Raw genomic sequence first — 17179 nt, 5'->3', positions numbered from 1 at the left:
CACCATCTCAGCTCCAATACAGTGAGTACAAGACAGGTAACACCCGCCCTGTTTGGACCAGACCTCTAACCACAGCCTGGATCCCAGACCAAAGGCAGATAAGGCAGTAGTAACGAAGTAGGAAGAAGTAAAAGCAGCTACCCCAGAGAAGCTAAGGTCAGGAGAGGTGGAGGCTCCCACTGCACCCCGCTGGCCCATACCATAGAGAAGGCTTCCCCCACAGCGGTGTGGGTACCCACCTGAGGTTATTAGCAGCATGAAGAGCCTACTTTAAAAAACACCCACAGGGCACCTTTATTTTCCTTATTTCTAAATATGCCTGGGTGTAGGAAAAGGGAGCTGAAGTCCTTTGGTTCCATTTTAAGTATGCTACGTTACACATAGCTAAGAAACGGTGAAATTTTGTAAGCAGCCAATATTTAATTATTTAAAAATTAAAATAGGCTGGAGATCCCAGGCCATCTGCTCAGGGCGACTCCCCAGCAAACCGAGCAGAGGCTCCCAGAGTGCAGAAGACATGCTCTGCACGGGCCCCGAGGGGGCGCAGGGCGACGTGGGGAGGGAGACCCAGGCCGGGAATCCAGGTGGCGTGCCCTGGCTCACCACCGAGGCGGCAGGAGCAGCGCGGCGCGAGGACATCCCTCCGGGCCGTCGGTGCCCCTGCGTTTCCCGGCGGCGCGCTGCCCCAGGAAAGTTCCCGGCCTGCCGCTCCTCGGGCCGCTGGAAAGTTTCCGTGGCCGCAGGGCCCTGGCAGCTAGGCGACAAGCGTCGCGCGGGGCTGACACGGCTGCGGGGTCGGGCCACGCTCAGCTGCAGAGCTCGACGCAAGGCGCCCGGCCGGGTCGAGTAGGGCTCCGAGTCCGCGCACAAAGGGACCCGCCCCCTCCCCCGGCCCGAGGTCTCCAGCGCCGCAGAGCGCACGGACAAGATGCGGGTGGGGCGGAGATTGGCTCCGAAGCCCGGCCCAGACCCTTGCCCTGATCTCGTCTCCGGGCACAGGACCCAGGCCGGACGGCTGCCCGGAACGCGTCCCAGATCTGCAGCCCCGCCCCCAGTCCCGGCTCCGACCCGCGGCCCCAGTCCCGGGTCCCGCACCCCGCCCACTGACTCAAGCTTACCTGGAGCGCAGCGTGGGCGGCTGCGCAGCGTGGAAGGCTCCGCAGCGCGGCCCCGGACCCCAGAAGGGCGTCCCCGGGTCCCTCGGCGCGCAGGGAGCGGCGTTCCCAGGGCGGGGCGCGGCGAGGGTCGCCGTCCACTGGGCCGCAACTCAGGCGGGTGCGGGGACCGCCCCCTCCCTCTGGACCCAGCACGCAACCCGAGACCCTGGGCCAGCCCTCCCGCCCTCACGCGGCCCGTGTGCAAAGCGGGCCGGGCCGACGACGCGGGACTCCGCCCCGCCCCATCTGACCGCAGATTTTCCCATTGGTCGAGAGACCCGGCGCGGCACGGCAACCGGCGCCGATTGGACGGATGCGCGGAGATGACGGCTCTCCATTGGGCCTTCGGGATGTCAGTCCGGCGGCTGACCGGCCCCCTCGCGGAGGGGCCGAGGCCCCGGCACCTGCCCGAACCTTTGCGGTGGTGGTGGCCGGGTAAGCGGGGCCGCCTCCTCGCAGCCGAGTTATGAGAACATCCCCCGACCATCCAGCCCCGAGCAGGGACTGGTAGGGCCGGCGCCCCTTCCCCGGATTCCGGCCGCGTAGCCTCCATTACCACCCCCAGTTCACAGGTATCCTTTTTCAGCCCCTGCTACTCGCTGTGCGCTGCGCGGTGCGCGCCGCGCCTTCCTGTCGACATCGAATTGTATTTCTCACGCAAACCGCGAGGGAGAGTTCTGCCACTATCCCCATTTTATAGTTGGGAAACAGCCTCACAGAGGTTCTGACTTGCTTGAACACAGTCGTCTGACCCTGGGGCCTGGGGACTCTCTCACCCTCACCGCTCCTGGGCCCCCGGAGCGGGGCGGCCGTGGAGGTAGGCTGCCTTATTTCCGAGGGCAGGAAGGGACCCCTTCGGTAAACCAGGGGCTCACCTCCCCCACCAGGCCTGGATGTGGAGACCTCTTAGGCTTGTTCCACCTTTCAGGTCCCCCATGGGGCCTTCTTTCCTTATTACCTCCTCCTGGCATCCTCACAGCCCCACAGCTCTCCATCTGGGGAAGCGGAGTTGTGCGTTTATGCCCCCGTACTGCTGTCCCATTTTCTCCACCTTACCTAGAGTCAGAAAGAAACGCGGCTTCACTGCCTGTTGAGATTGGCATGGTTGCGTTTCCTATCCAGATTGAGAGTACCTGACATGAGTGGGACCATGACCCTCCGCCCGCCAGCTCCGCGTAACCTTGTGGTGTGGGGGGAACCAGCAGGAATGCTGTCCAGTGGGCTTTTCTAGGGGGAGGTCCTGAGATGACTTCTTGGCCAGTGACCCTGGCTCATGCATGCTGTCAGCCTTTCCTGCCCTGGATGCACCTGGAGATGACCAGTTCCTCAGCTCATTGCATTCCCCAAGGCCACCTGGGGAACCAAACTGCCCACAACCATGCTCATGGGTGGTGGAGGGGTGTGACCAGACACTCTTGTCTTTTCCACCCATATTGGGAGTCCAGTGTGTTCACCCAATCATTCCTTGGCCAGGACAAAGAAAATGAAATGGCCCAAGGCAAGGACTCACTGCTGGGGCCACCGCTGCTGGGTCCATCTGTGTGCTGGCAGCATGGTGAATCGATCCCAGCTACCTTTCAGAGCCAGGCAGCTACTATCAATCGATCGGAGCTGGCACTTCATGTGCCAGTTGGCCTCCTGGCATAGGGTTGTTGCTTGCTGCTCTGGGAGGGCAGAATAAAGTATCTGTTCCTAGAATAGGGGCCCTCACAAGCCAGGTAGCTGTCATCCTGTGGAGCAGCACTATGGTGACATTCTGGCCCAGGTACTGTGTAGCTGAGGGGTCGTTTCCTCCATTTAGGAGTAGACATAATGAGTCCAGCTGTCCCCAGCCATCTCTCCAAGGCCACTGGACCGTGGTTCTGCTGGAGCCCCTCTTCTCACAGTGACCTCATAGTCCTGTACCACCCCCTCCCCAGACTTGCAAGGACTGGACAGACCTCTGTTGAAAGAGCACAAAAGAGAGAACCATATACCAACATCTGTGCAAGTGAGACTATCTCTCCCCTCTTCACCACCCCTACCACCCATAGGGTTGCAGAGACTTGTCTGCCCTTGGCAGGCAGGATCACTAGCTGAGGTCAGAGGATGTGGGGGCAGCACCAATTCAAATAGGACTAAGGACTGCTGTCCAGCAGTCGGCCCATTAGGCTGCAGCCAGGGGTCAGAAACACAGCCAGGGAGGCTGGGCGCAGTGGCTCATGCCTGTAATCCCAGCACTTTGGGAGGCCAAGGCAGGCGAATCACCAGAGGTCAGGAGTTTGAGACCAACCTGGCCAACATAGCAAAACCCCATCTCTACTAAAAGAATACAAAGAAAAGGTAGCTGGGCATGGTGGTAGACACCCATAGTCCCAGCTACTTGGGAGGCTGAGGCAGGAGATCCCTTGAACCTGGGAGGCGGAGGTTGCAGTGAGCTGAGACTGAACCACTGCACTGCAGCCTAGAAGACAGAGCAAGACTCCATCTCAAAAAAAAGAAAAAAAGAAAAGAAAGAAAAACAGCAAGGGAGACCACAGGGACCAGTAGCCCAGTGTCCTCCCTCTCTCATATTGTCACCTAGCTCCATAGGGACAGCTGTGGGGCCCACAGGGAAAGTCACAGAGAGAAAATGCTTTCAGCTGGGTATCAAGAAGAACTTTTCAACAGTTGGAGCTGTTGAAACCGAAAGAGTGGCCACAGGAGGTAGTGAGCTTCCTATCTAAGTTTATGTGCAATTAGAGGTTGGATGCCAGTGAGCCTGTTGCAGCCCCAAGCTCCCAGGGCTTAGGTGCCCACCCTAGACCCATCTCATCTGCTGTCACCTGTTTCCTGGCATCACATGTCATCCAGACTGGAGTGTCAGTGGTAACAAAGAACATCAGAGTGTCTTCTCTGGCTCTGTCTAGCTGGGAAAAGTATGGCTGGGGGTGGGGTTGGCCCAAGGCCACAAGCTATGACAGAACAGGATGCAAACCACCATCTGACATGTTACTGCATCCCTCTTTGTGGGCAAAGGGAAACCTTAGTCAACTCATGTCCAGCTTTGAGGTGCATGGTCTGGTGCTTTGGGGCAGCCCACTCTGCAGCTGCTGCCATGAACCCCAGGGCAGAGTCCATCACCCCCAAGCCCCAGATCCCACTTGTCCACCATCACCACCTCTTGGCCCTATAGATTGCATAGGTTTGGCTGCTCAGAGGGAAATCACTGGTACCAGCCCTACACGATCCCACTGCTGGATGGTGGGAGAGACAACCATGTCTGGCTGGGTCTGCAGCCCACTGGCCATGCGTCCCTGGACATCTGGAGTCCTTGGTTTACTCACGTTGTGAAAGGTTCTGTTGGATTCCAGGAGAAACACAGATAAGACAGCAAAAGTGTGGAGCACAACGGGCCTGCATGTAGGTCCAGGTTAGACTCTTGCCTTTGCTGATTACCAGCCAGGTTCTTCCCATCCCTGAGCCCCAGTTTTCTGCAGGGCATCAGGGCACCTACGTCTTCAACGCAGGTTGAAGCTAATCTGGCCTCTCGTGCTTGCCACCTTTTTTGACTTCAACTGAATGACATAACTCCTCCAAGTCTCAGTGTTTACATCTATAAAGTGGGGTGAAACAACTGCTGACCCAGACATTGGGTTTAGAGTGCTTTACACATTATCATTATCCCTAATGTCCTTGTCATCCATGTCATAGTTTTTTGAGTGCTCACTCTTTGAGGCAGGGCATGGGCCTCTGGGCTTTGACTCTCCACCTTTCTGCCACATAGGCCCAGGCACAGCCCAGAGGCCACTGGAGCAGGAGTCCCAGCTCATGCCTCTGTCCTGTTGGGAGGGCCCCAGTCAGTGTCCACCTGCTCGCCCTGCACAAGTCAAGCTGGGCCAGCCCCTCGTCACTGGGGCCTGGACCTGGATGTGAGCTCAGAGGCTACAGTGGGGGGGGAGGTGAAAGTAGGGGAGGGGATGGGTGTGCAGGGTATAGTGCTCAAATGCCTAGTCCAGGGTCTGGGGTCCATACTGGGAATGGCAGGGACATCAAGGAGGAAAGAGCCGACCTGGAGGCCATAAAGTGAAGGAAGAGATGGCCAGGGGGAGGATGGCCAGGTCCAGAGGCGGAGTTGAGTGGACAGGATGGGAAGACCAGGTCGCAGTCTGAGGGGGCCGTTCCAGAAGTGAGCATTCCTGTAGCTCTTTCGAGAGAGGCCGCAGGGTGGGCAGGTGACAGATGGTGTCCATGAGGGCATGAGCTGAGGGGCGGCTGCAATCTCCCAGGGCGTCCCCGCAGGCAGGGAGTCGCGGAGCACCCGAAGGCCGCGGGATCGGGAAGCGCTCAGACGCCCGCGCAGCCCCAAGCCGTGGCGCAGCCCCGGGGGCGGGGCGCCAGGAGGCTGCAGCCTCCGAGCGACAGCGCTCGCAGCCAACGGGACTCCGGCATGCGGCGCGCCGCCCCGCCCCTCGCTGCGCGGCCCAATGGTGAGCGCGCCGGCTTCGGGCCGGGCGGGGACTGGGCTGGCTGCGGTGGCGCGCGGGCGCGGCACCCGGAAGTCGGCGGCGGCGGAGGCGGTGAGTGCGCGGCTCCGGGGCTGGCTGACTCCTCTCGTGGCCTGGCCGGCCTGGGCTCGGGGGCAGCGGGCTCTGGGTGCGCGGACCGGGCTAGGCTGCTTGAAGGTGGGTGGGCTGGCCGCACCGCCTCGCCCTGCCTCAGTTTCCCCTTTCTGAGGTATGGTATAGAATCAGGCGGCTGGGTCAGGGGCTACCACGTCGATCCCGGCCGACGAAGTGCCCCGCGCCTTACTGGAGGGCGTTTTTGATACTCCCCGCTGACACGGGATGCGGGGGACACTGGCAGGTGGGAACCAGACTAGCTGCCGGGAGGCTGAGACTGACAGGGCCGGGAGCTGCGTGGTCCCTGCAGGATGGGTGGGCTGCGCTGCCTTGGCCAGCATCAGGGACAGCTCTGGAGCCCAGTCACTCTGTCCCCTACCCGCGGCCTGCTGCGGGCCAGCAGGGTGAGAGCTATTGTGGGTGTGAGTAGATAGTAAGTGCTGGGTCATCCCTGCGCCTGAATGCGGCCTTCCTGGGGAGGTTTGGGTAGTTAGATCCCCCACCCCCACCTCCAGACATCAGAGGTAGGGGCTGGCAGGGCTGCACTCAAGGCAGTCCTTGCCCCACCGCAGCCTGGGCTTTGCCCATTTTCCTCTAGGGAAGTGGGCACAGAGAGGGCTGTTTGCTGAGACCCCGCACCTTCCCTGCCCCCAGCACCTCTTCTGTGCTCCCTGGGCTTCCTGCTGGGCCACAAGCTTTAGAGTGAACCTTCTGCCCTTGGACAAGTCCCTGGGCCTCAGGCCCCCTTCCTCTTCAGGAATGTCACATGCCCTGTCCTGGCCAGGGTTGTCTGCACTGACCAGGCCTGTCGTGTGGCTCCAGACCTGCTAACCACTGTTTTGCTGCCACTCTGGGGGCAGAGACCTCTTCCATGAGGCAGATGTGACAGCAGCTGTAAGGGGTAGCTGAGTAGCTCTTTGGAAGGCTAGCTCATTTGCCTTTGGGCAGCCTTTTGGGGCAAGCATTCATTGATCCAGTCCTGCTCACACAAGGAAAACTCAGGCTAAGGGGACAGATGGTATTCCCAAGGTCATTCAGATCCAGGGCCCACTCCCAGTGCCTCTACTACTCCTGGGCCACTCTCCTAGGAGTTTTCCTGCATCTGTGTCCTGTTGGGTGGGTTGGGGGCAGCTGGAGAGGGTGACCATGTTGTTAGATGGACACAGCAGAGCCTCTGTTCCCACAGGATCCTAGTGCTCTGGTGGTCCGGGGGGGGGTGCTCTGGTGCCCCCACCCTCTTGGGCCCCTACACAGCTTTGTGTTACTTGCATGTCCCCAGACTACAGGCCCCTCAGACCAAGCCCCTGCCTGCTGTGATGTGTGGTGGCCATAGCCCTTCCCTGAGCTGAGGTGACCAGCTATCAGCTCTGCCTGGGCTGCCAGCCCCTTGTGCTTCCTTGGTCTTCACTTGTGGGCTGTCATTCTGATTACATTTTGCAGTGTGTGTAATCACATGCAGTGTCCTGGGAACTTGATCCTGTGCCTGGCTTCTGCACCGGATGGCGAACTTGGAGGGCACCCTGGTGCCCACCTAAGCGTGCTGCTTCTGAAAACACCCACAGAGATATGAGGGACTTCTTAGGGACCCCAGAAGGGGTCTGGAGAGAAATGGCCCAGGACAGGGAGGCTGGGAAGACTCCTCAAAGTAGGGCCATGCTTGTCATTGGCACTCCAGATGCATGAGAAACAGGGCCCATCATTTGGTGATGTGTCAGTCAGCACATGGTAGCAGCATGGTAGAACCTGGCCTTTGTTGGCTCCTACCATAGGGTTTGGGCTATCTTGAAAACAAGCCGATTCCTACTATAAGGATGGGCTCTGTGAAAACAAGGTCACCCCAGAAGGACTGAGCTGCCTTTTGAGGTTATCACTGCAGCTTTTTCCCCTTTTTCTCTCAACTTCCTTTTTAGATTGCAAGAATAGTTTATGCATGCTTAAAAATAAAAAAAGGCCAGCCTCCTTCTCCCAACGGCTGCTCCCCTGGTACGCTTGCTGACATTTGAGGGTGCATCCATCAAGATCTTCAGTGCCACGCTAACTTGAAATGCTTGCCTTCACCCTCTTTGCGGGCGTGGTAGGAGTGCCCCCTTTTTGTTTTCACTAACCACTCAGGCCGCAGGGGCCGCTGCGAGGCTGACCTGTTCCTGGCTTGTGAGGAAGCTGAGTGTTCCTCCCAGGAGGGCCTGAGGATGGGGCCACCCTGTGTCCAGAGCCTTCTGTCTGCTCACGATGCCTCTTGTTTGTGTTGCTCCTTGGAACTGGGAAGAGACAGTGATCCTCTGGTGTGAGGCTGAAGTAATGCCCCGGAAGCAGTGTGAAGATCTGAGGAGAGAGTACCACTGTAGAAAATGTGTTGTGATAGGCTGGGCGCGGTGGCTCACGCCTGTAATCCCAGTACTTTGGGAGGCCGAGGCGGGCAGACTATGAGGCCAGGAGATAAAGACCATCCTGGCTAACACAGTGAAACCCCGTCTCTACTAAAAATACAAAAAAATTAGCCGGGTGTGGTGGCTGGTGCCTATAGTCCCAGCTACTCGGGAGGCTGAGGCAGGAGAATGGCGCAAACCCAGGAGGTAGAGCTTGCAGTGAGCTGAGATCGTGCCACTGCACTCCAGCCTGGGCAACATAGCAAGACTCCATCTCAAAAAAAAAAAGAAAAAGAAAATTTGTCATGATAAAATGCCATTTAGGCCCAGCGCAGTAGTTCCCTTTTGTAATCCCAGCACTTTGGGAGGCCAAGGCGGGTGGATCACCTGAGGTCAGGAATTTGAGACCAGACTGGACAACATGGTGAAACCCTGTCTCTACTAAAAAAACTACAAAAGTTTCCTGGGCGTGGTGGCATGCACCTGTAATCCCAACGACTCAGCAGGCTGAGGCAGGAGAATCGCTTGAACCTGGGAGGTGGAGGTTGCAGTGAGCCAAGATCGCACCATTGCACTCCAGCCTGGGCGACAAGAGCAAAACTCCATCTCAAAAAAATAAAAAATAAAAAATGCCATTTAATAGCCAGAGAGTGTAGATTGGTGAGGTGTTGCTGCGGAGATAGGAGGGCAGCAGGGCATTGCAGTGGATTTGCAATCCAGAGGGTTTCCCGACGTTAGGACTTTCTCTGCCCAGGCCCCAGGAACAGCGACACTGTGTTCCCATGTGTGTTTACCTCCTCTGCTGGCAGCCACCGGGAGCCCATGTCACATGTCTGTGTCTGCCTTGTCCTTTGAAAAGAGCAGCTCAAGCTTTCAAGCTCCGCCCCTGGGGCTGCCACAGCTGATGGGGTGGGGATTACAAGGGGTGGGGATTGGGCGCCCGGCTGCTCAGCCCTGCTGCACCAGCCTTTGTGGCCATTGAGGCCATTAAACGGGGGCAGCAGACTGTAGGACTCAGTTGCCCTCTGTTCAGGGACTCACTACGTGTAGCCCTAATAGGAGCCCAACTTGACGGCTACCCTCCCAAGTGTCTAGGTCCCCTTGTTGCTGTGGTTCTGATACCTTTCCATTCCCTCCTGTGCACCCCTGCCTCTGTCACCACTACTTTCTGCTTAGCACACCTCCCCTCTGCCCACGTGCTATGTTTGCCTTTTTGGTTGCTAAAGGGAAGTGGTTCCACCAAGAGCGTGTGTCCCATACCCTGTGGCCCCCAGGGTCTCCAGGTGTGGTGTTGCCGTGACAGCCCAGCTGCACCCCGTCCTGTGCAGAGCTGTCTTGCACTGGGGCTGATTGGGTCTTCTCTTGCTTTCCGTGAACAAGTGACACTTGGGTTCTTGCCTTTCCTTCGCTCACTTCCCTGCCCATAGAAATGTCCCAGTCCCAGCAGGTAAGGAGGGCAGGATCTGTGCACTTTCATTTTTTTTGCTTTTTGAGATGGGGTCTTGCTTTGTCACCTCAAAAGGCTGAGGCAGGAGAATCGCTTGAACCCCGGAGGCAGAGGTTGCAGTGAACTGAGATCATGCCACTGCAACCTCTGCCTCCCAGGTTCAAGCGATTCTCCTGCCTCAGCCTCCCGAGTAGCTGGGATTACAGGTGTGTGTCACCATGCCCACCTAATTTTTGTATTTTTAGTAGAGATGGAGTTTCACCATGTTGGCCAGGCTGATCTTGAACTCCTGACCTCAGGTGACCCACCCGCCTCGGCCTCCCAAAGTGTTGGAATTACAGGCGTGAGCCACTGCGCCTGGCCAGTACACTTTCTTTTGAGAGTGGGCATTACTGTTCCCCGCTGGGAAGCATGCCTACTGGGTGTGCACGCTTTCAGTGCCTGGTGTGACGGATTGTACAAAGTGAACCCAGCCACACAGCTACCATCCATATCACACGTGAAACCGCCACCAGCACCTGGACATCTCCGTCGTGTCCCCCAGTGGCTGCCTAGACCAAGTGGCCCTGCCCTGCCTTCTGTCTCCATGGGCAGATGTTGCTTATCTCTGGCCTCTGCATGGAAGACCAAGCAGAGTGTTATCTTCTGGCTGGGACCTCCCTGCTGCCTCGGGAACGGGGGCTTGTTCCTGTTCATCGCCGTGGAAGGGCACAGGCTGGCTTCCTTTCCAGGTTATGGGCCTTCTTACTGTGTCACTTTGTGGACTTGGGCACCTGCAGAGTGCCTGGCATGGTGAGCAGGGGTTGGGGCATGGCGTGATCTAGGCAGGGTTTGGAAGGTTCTTTGAATAGCCGAGAGGGACAGTCTGAAGGGTGCCCTCCAGACACCCAGGAATACATTGAAACTAGGGTGACTACTGTAGCCTCAGAGGCCTGGTGACACATGCAGGGCCTCAAGGGGCCCATGTGACTAGGAGTTCAGGGTGTGGCTGAGGTGAGCCAGACTAGATGGCCAGCGGCCACCTGAGGACGATTGGCTGTGCATTTGGGAAGCATGGGTCATCCCCACCTCACAGCATTCACACAGGCAGACAGTGGGCAGATCCAAGAGCTTCACCAAGGCCGGGCGCAGTGGCTCACACCTGTAATCCCAGCATTTTGGGAGGCCGAGGCGGGGAGATCACGAGGTCAGGAGTTCAAGACTAGCCTGACCAACGTGACGAAAACCTGTCTTTACTAAAAATACAAAAATTAGCTGGGCCTGGTGGCATGCGCCTGTAATCCCAGCTACACTCAGGAGGCTGAGGCGGGAGAATCACTTGAACCTGGGAGGCGGAGGTTGTAGTGAGTTGAGATCGCGCCATTGCACTCCAACCTGGGCGACAGAGCGAGACTTCGTCTCAAAAAAGAAAAAAAAAGAGCTTCCCCACTTTGCAGCCATACAAGGTAGTTAAGAAAAAGGAGTTCTCATTTTGGGACAGGGAGAGCCTTCTTTAGCAAGACGGAGGACATGACCACTCTATGGTAACGATGGGGAAATCCCATGTAATATAAGACTATTTCTATGAGGCAGCATCACAGGCAGAGCTGAAAGGCGGGGGACAGCTAGGGAGAACACAGTTGCAGGCCTGGGACAGGCACATGGCCCACATCACACCAGGGTCAGTGAGACAAAGGCCCAGTCCAGTGGTCAGTAACCATGTTGGTGAATTGTAGGCAAGAACATACAGGAGGTCACAAGTTGCCCAGCCGGTGGGGGATGCCCATAAAACCCTGGCGGGAGCATTTCCTACACCACATACACCCTGGAGGTGGGTGAGTGGCAGCAGGTTCTGGCGCTAGACGTTAGCGGAGACTTGGCCGAGTCTGCTTATCTGAAAGCGTCACCCATAGATGGAGCAATTCCACCTTCTGGGTCTATCCTAGGAATGTCCTCAGCTGCTCTCCCACTGCTGTAAAGAAATACCTGGGACTGGGTCATTTATTTAAAAAAGAGGTTTAATTGGCTCAGGGTTCTGCAAGGTGTATAGGAAGCATGATGCTGGCATTTGCTCAGCTTCTGGGGAGGCCTCAGGATACTTAACAATCATGGTGGAAGGCGAAGCATGAGCCAGCACTTCACACAGCTGGAGCAGGAAGAAGAGAGAGATGGGAGAGGTGCCACACACTTAAAACCAGATCTCGTGAGAACTCTATCACTGTGCAGTACCGGAGGGAGGATGGTGCTAAACCTTCGTGAGAATTCTGCCCCCATGATCCAATCACCTCCCACCTCCAACACTGGTAATTACAATTCAGCATGAGATTTGGTGGGGACACAGATCCAAACCAAATCAGCCCATGTGCAGAGCATGTGCTAGGGATGGTCACTTGATGGGACTAAGACACCAGCCAGAGCTGAGAGGCAGAGAAGCGGGAAAGCTGGGCAGTGGTGAACCAGTGGGGACATGGCTCTGCTGGAGACAGACTTCATGGCCAGTCAGGGAGAATGAAGCAATGGGACCCTAGTGTGTTAACCCCACAGCATACATGTGTCTGCTCACATGTATGTGCAGGCAGGCTAAGAACACTCTGGCGCCACAGGCAGCCCTTGGCTGAGGCTGTTTTTTCTTTTTTTCTTTTTTTTTGAGACTCAGAGTCTTGCTTTGTCACCCAGGCTAGAGTGCAGTGGTGCTGTCATAGCTCACTGCAGCCTCAAACTCCTGGGCTCGAGCAATCCTCTTGCCTTAGCCTCCTGAGTAGCTGGGACTACAGATGCATGTCACCATGCTCAGCTAATTTTATTTTATTTTTATTTATTTTATTTTACTTTACTTTTTTGAAACAGAGTCTTGCACTGTCACCCAGGCTGGAGTGCAGTGGCACAATCTTGGTTCACTGCACCCTCCGGCTCCTGGGTTCAAGTGATCCTCCTGCCTCAGCCTCCTGAGTAGCTGGGATTATAGGCCTGTGCTACCATGCCTGGCTAATTTTTGTATTTTTAGTAGAGACAGGGTTTCACTGTGTGGCCAGGCTGGTCTTGGAATTCCTGACCTCAAATGATCTGCCCGCCTCAGCCTCCCAAAGTGCGGGGAGCCACTGCATCCAGCCTTATTTTATTATATTATTAATATTCCGTTGAGACAGAGTCTCCCTTTGTTGCTGGAGTGCAGTGACATGATCATAATTCACTGCAGCCTTGATCTTCCAGGCTCAAGCCATCCTCCTACCTCAGCCTCCCAAGTAGTTGGGACCACAGGCATATGCCATTGTGCCTGGCTAATTGTTTTTATTTGCTTATTTATTTATTTATTTTTTTGAGATGGAGTCTCACTCTGTTGCCAGGCTGGAGTGCAGTGGCACAATCTCAGCTCACTGCAAGCTCCGCCTCCCGGGTTCACGCCATTCTCCTGCCTCAGCCTCCCGAGTAGCTGGGACTACAGGCGCCCGCCACCACGCCCGGCTAATTTTTTGTATTTTTTAGTAGAGATGGGGTTTCACCGTGTTAAGCCAGGATGGTCTCGATCTCCTGACCTCGTTATTCACCCGCCTTGGCCTCCCAAAGTGCTGGGATTACAGGCTTGAGCCACCGCCCCCGGCCTATATTTGCTTTTTGTAGACAGGGACTTGCTGTGTTTCCCAGGCTGGCCTTAAACTCCCGACCTCAAACAGTCCTCCTGCCTCAGCCTCCCAAAGTGCTGGGATGACAGACATGAGCCCTGCTGGGATGGGGCTTTGGCCCATTAAATGTAATTGGAAATGTTTCTCACCAAAATGTGCTCCTGGGTGACCTGAGCAATGGGATTAACAACTATGGACCCCACCAGCCTCCAGAGCTGCCAGTCGTGGCAGCAGGAGACTCAGCCTTGGGCTGGGGCACAGGGAGGCTGAATAGAGGGTAAATGAGCAGGCAGCGTGTGAGAGGGACTAGCATTTCTTGGCATTATACAAAAGCTAGTAGATATGGTGCTGGTTGGTGTGGGGTGGGTGACTGGCATGGTCAGGTGCCTGATGCCTGTTGGCCTCCTCGGAAGGGGAGGCTGGCAGTAGTGGGTTCTGGAACATGCAGGAAGGAGGGTGGCCTGATTTGTCCTGCAGCACCAAGGTCTGCCTGTTCCCCACTGGGTCTTCCATTTGAGGTGCTGTCAGCATGACCCTTGTCCCCATTGCTTCTTTTCCCCATGGGCCTCTGCAAGGTCACTGCCCACGCTCCACCCCACCTACCTACCTGTGTGGTGGGCACTGAGAGCCAGGGAAGCAGATCCTCACTGCTGGGCAGCAGGCCGTGTGCATATCCATCAGGGTGCCAGACCTTGTCCCCACACAGCCCTGGCTGGGGTCATTGCCGCTGCTGCTGTCTGCTTGTGGCTCTGGCCCATCTTTGCCCAAGCCTTCTGTCTGAGCAGTTTTCTTGTCGTGCCTTTTTTAGACACCACATGGAGTAAGGTTTGGGGCTTGCCTCAGCTGGAGTCTCATTCTTCTTAGAGAGGGAGTTTAGCCCATTTCCATTTGGCTCTTAGGACAGAAGGCCCTGTTGGTTCCTCCGAGAAGCCAGGGGAGGAGCCCTAGGCTGGAGAGGGGATTCCAGAGCAGGGTGGATCTCAGAAGCAGAAGGTGGGCAGAGAGGACGATGCATGCCGGGAAAGTTCTCGAAAGCATCAGCAGATGGGCCCAGAGTGCCTGGAAAGTTTCCGCCCTTCACAGACGGCGCCATGCACTAAGAATAACCCGTGCCAAGTCCAGGCTTTCTTCGTATTTTGCAGAATTACCAGGTTGTTAGGCCAGGGGAACGTATGCCGGGATTCTGGGAAGACTTCCACCCGCACTGTTATTCTTAGAGGACGGGAAGCCCTTGGCTGTGGTGTGAAGAGGGCTCTTTCTTTCCATTCATACCTCATAGATCCTCTGGCCAGGCTCAGGGCGCTGAAGGACTCCAGGAGTGTGTGGGGGATTTCCTCCCTGGAAGAGGCCTGTGCTCTGTCCCTGCTGAGGCTGGCAGCATTTGCAGTCACATGGTGAGCTCGCGGTGACTATCCCCCTCTTACCTCCCTGGCAGGGTTGGCGAAGGCCACACCAAGGTCCCAGGTGATTTGTTCCCAGGCCTCCCTGCACAGAGGCTGTGCGTGTCCCCTGGGCATTCACTCTAGCTGTCTGGGCTGCAGGGAGGCAGGGTGCCTGGCCTGAGTGGAGGTGGCACTCTACTGGGGGTGGTAAGTGTTGACCATCACAAAGGCGACCTCTTTCATCACATCTGTGTGAGAGGAGCTGGACTCTCCTCAGATATGGACCAGCCTCACAACCCATATCCTTTCATTGCTTGCATGTCCACCAAGTCCCTATGTGCTCCGGGAGGCAGTGGTACAGGCCAGCCGCTCCGCATGACCCAAGCACCGGTGCCTCACACTCCAGTGCATTTCCTTCCCAGGGTGCGCCAGGACTCTTATAAAGAGGGCATTCCCATGTAAGCAAGTTGCTTTATTTTTTATTTTTTATTTTTTTATTTTTTTGAGATGGAGTTTTCCTCTTGTCTCTTAGGCTGCAGTGCAATGGCACGATCTCAGTTCACTGCAGCCTCCACCTCCTGGGTTCAAGCAATTCTCCTGCCTCAGCCTCCTCAGTAGCTAGGATTACAGGCACTCACCACGATGCCCGGCTAATTTGTTTTTGTTTTATTTTTTTTTAGATGGAGTCTTGCTCTGTTGCCCAGGCTGGAGTGCAGTGGCACGATCTTGGCTCACTACAACCTCCACCTCCTGGGTTCAAGCAATTCTTCTGTCTCAGCCTCCTGAGTAGCTGGGACTACAGGTGCCTGCCACCATGCCCGGCTAATTTTTGTATTTTTAGTAGAGACAGGGTTTTCACCATATTGGCCAGGCTGTTCTCAAACTCCTGACCTCGTGATTCGCTCACCTTGGCTTCCCAAAGTGCTGGGATTACAGGTGTGATAATTTTTGTATTTTTAGTAGAGATGGGGTTTCACCGTGTTGGCCAGGCTGGCCTCAAACTCCTGACCTCAGGTGATCCGCCCCCGTCAGCTTCACAAAGTGTTGGGATTACAGGCCTGAGCCACCTCGCCCAGCCAGCAGTTGCTATAAAATTTTTTTAGAAGATGTCGTTAAGACCCAGTCATTAAGACTTCCTGAGGCGGGAGGATCACTTCAGCCCATGAGTTTGAGAACAGCCTGGGCAACATAGTGAGACCTGATCTTTCCAAAAAAATTTAAAAATTAGGTCCAGATGCAGTGGCTCATGTCTGTAATCCCAGCACTTTGGGAGGCCAAGGTGGGTGGATCACGAGGTCAGGAGATCGAGACCATCCTGGCCAACGTGGTGAAACCCTGTCTCTACTAAAAATACAAAAATTAGCTAGGTGTGGTGGTGCGCACCTGTAGTCCCAGCTACTTGAGAGGCTGAGGCAGGAGAGTCACTTGAACCCAGGAGGCGGGGCTGCAGTGAGCTGAGATCGTGCCACTGCACTCCAGCCTGGGTGACAGATCGAGACTCTGTCTCAAAAAAAAAAAAAAAAAAAAATAGCCGGGTGTGGTGGTATGCACCTGTAATCTTAGCTACTTGGGAGGCTTGAGGTGGGAGGATAGGGATGGCTTGAGCCCAGGAGTTCGACGGTGCAGTGAGCTATGATCACATGACTGCACTAGGGCGACAGAGTGGAGGTAATGTGCTTCCTCAAGTAGCCGTGAGAACGACGCTTCTTTTCTTGTCCTGGCTCAGGAACCTCACCACCATGCCACGTTGCCCTGCTGCCCTGTGCTGGTGTTGTGGGTTGGTGGAAGGACGTTTGCCCACCTCACAGGCCCTGCTTTCAGTCTTGGAGTATGGCTCCTCTCGACTGCTGCCCACACAGCCTGCTGTCCTCAGCCTAGACTACGTATCTGGGCTGTTCCAACCCTGTGGGCCTGTGAGGCCTGGCCATGTGCCTGTGTCATGCCAGTGGCTTTCAAGATGATGTTTCTAGTAGGACCACATGTGAGCACAGTAACCACCATGGCCAGGAGGAAGCTGGCTGCCCATCACCACCTTGTCCAGGGACCTCTTGCCCCCTGGCAGGGATCAGCAGCTTCTGCTGTGGGAGAACAGAAGGCAGCATGCTGACTTCCACGAGTGTCCGCAACATGGCTGGGCAGATTAGAGCTACAAATGAACAGATCTAGTGAGTGCTGAGGCCATCCTGGGTCTCTGGGGAGCTGCCAGGCTGTGGGTGCAGGGTCCAGGAGGCCCACTTGATCCCAGCATCCCACATGTGCCTGCTTGGGGTGGCCAGCTCACTGCTTCTTCACCCCTAGCCCAACCAGCAGGTGCCCCACCATGAGCCCCTCCAGGCTCACCTTGCCCATCCCCGCCATGTGACCTGGGAGTCGTGTTGGGATGGGATCATAGCTACGGAGCACACAGCACAGGGAGGAGCTCATCAGCATCTTCCCACCTGTGGAGCCCTGGCCCAGCCTCCTTTTGGACCCGCCCTGGCAGCCGGGTTTTGCGGCGCCTGCCCCACCTGCCCAGTAACCTACTTGCCCAACTGCTATCCCAGTGGCCGTAAGGCCAGGTGACGAGATGGGGGCGTGTAAAGCATTTTCTGCCTGGAGAGGATGGGCATGTGGCTATCTGACTGCTTCTGCAAGCTTGGTGGTTGTGT

The 17179-nt window shown here is 56.3% G+C and overlaps 2 protein-coding genes across 16 annotated transcripts in view; one reads left to right on the top strand and one right to left on the bottom strand.

Moving 5' to 3' along the window:
• ARVCF (ARVCF delta catenin family member) overlaps nucleotides 1-1394 on the bottom strand; it is a 56141-nt gene extending 54747 nt beyond the window's left edge. For all 3 annotated transcript variants that reach the window (XM_033232916.1, XM_033232917.1, XM_033232918.1), the window contains exon 1: nucleotides 1119-1394. The gene's annotated coding sequence lies outside the window, so the exon portion shown is untranslated. The remainder of the gene's footprint in view (nucleotides 1-1118) is intronic.
• Nucleotides 1395-5632: 4238 nt separating this feature from the next.
• The window catches only part of TANGO2 (transport and golgi organization 2 homolog), a 47413-nt gene continuing 35866 nt past the window's right edge, over nucleotides 5633-17179 (top strand). For 6 of the 13 annotated variants that reach the window (XR_004442315.1, XR_004442316.1, XM_033232903.1 and 3 more), the window contains exon 1: nucleotides 5671-5800. The gene's annotated coding sequence lies outside the window, so the exon portion shown is untranslated. The other 7 variants (XM_033232906.1, XM_033232904.1, XM_033232899.1 and 4 more) reach the window with 7 other exon arrangements.

The sequence above is a fragment of the Trachypithecus francoisi genome, unplaced genomic scaffold, assembly GCF_009764315.1.
Source record: "Trachypithecus francoisi isolate TF-2019V2 unplaced genomic scaffold, Tfra_2.0 Lachesis_group14, whole genome shotgun sequence".
NCBI classification, from domain to species: Eukaryota; Metazoa; Chordata; class Mammalia; order Primates; family Cercopithecidae; genus Trachypithecus; species Trachypithecus francoisi.
The sequence above is the reverse complement of the archived record's forward strand: the minus strand, read 5'-3'. Positions and strand labels throughout refer to the sequence as shown.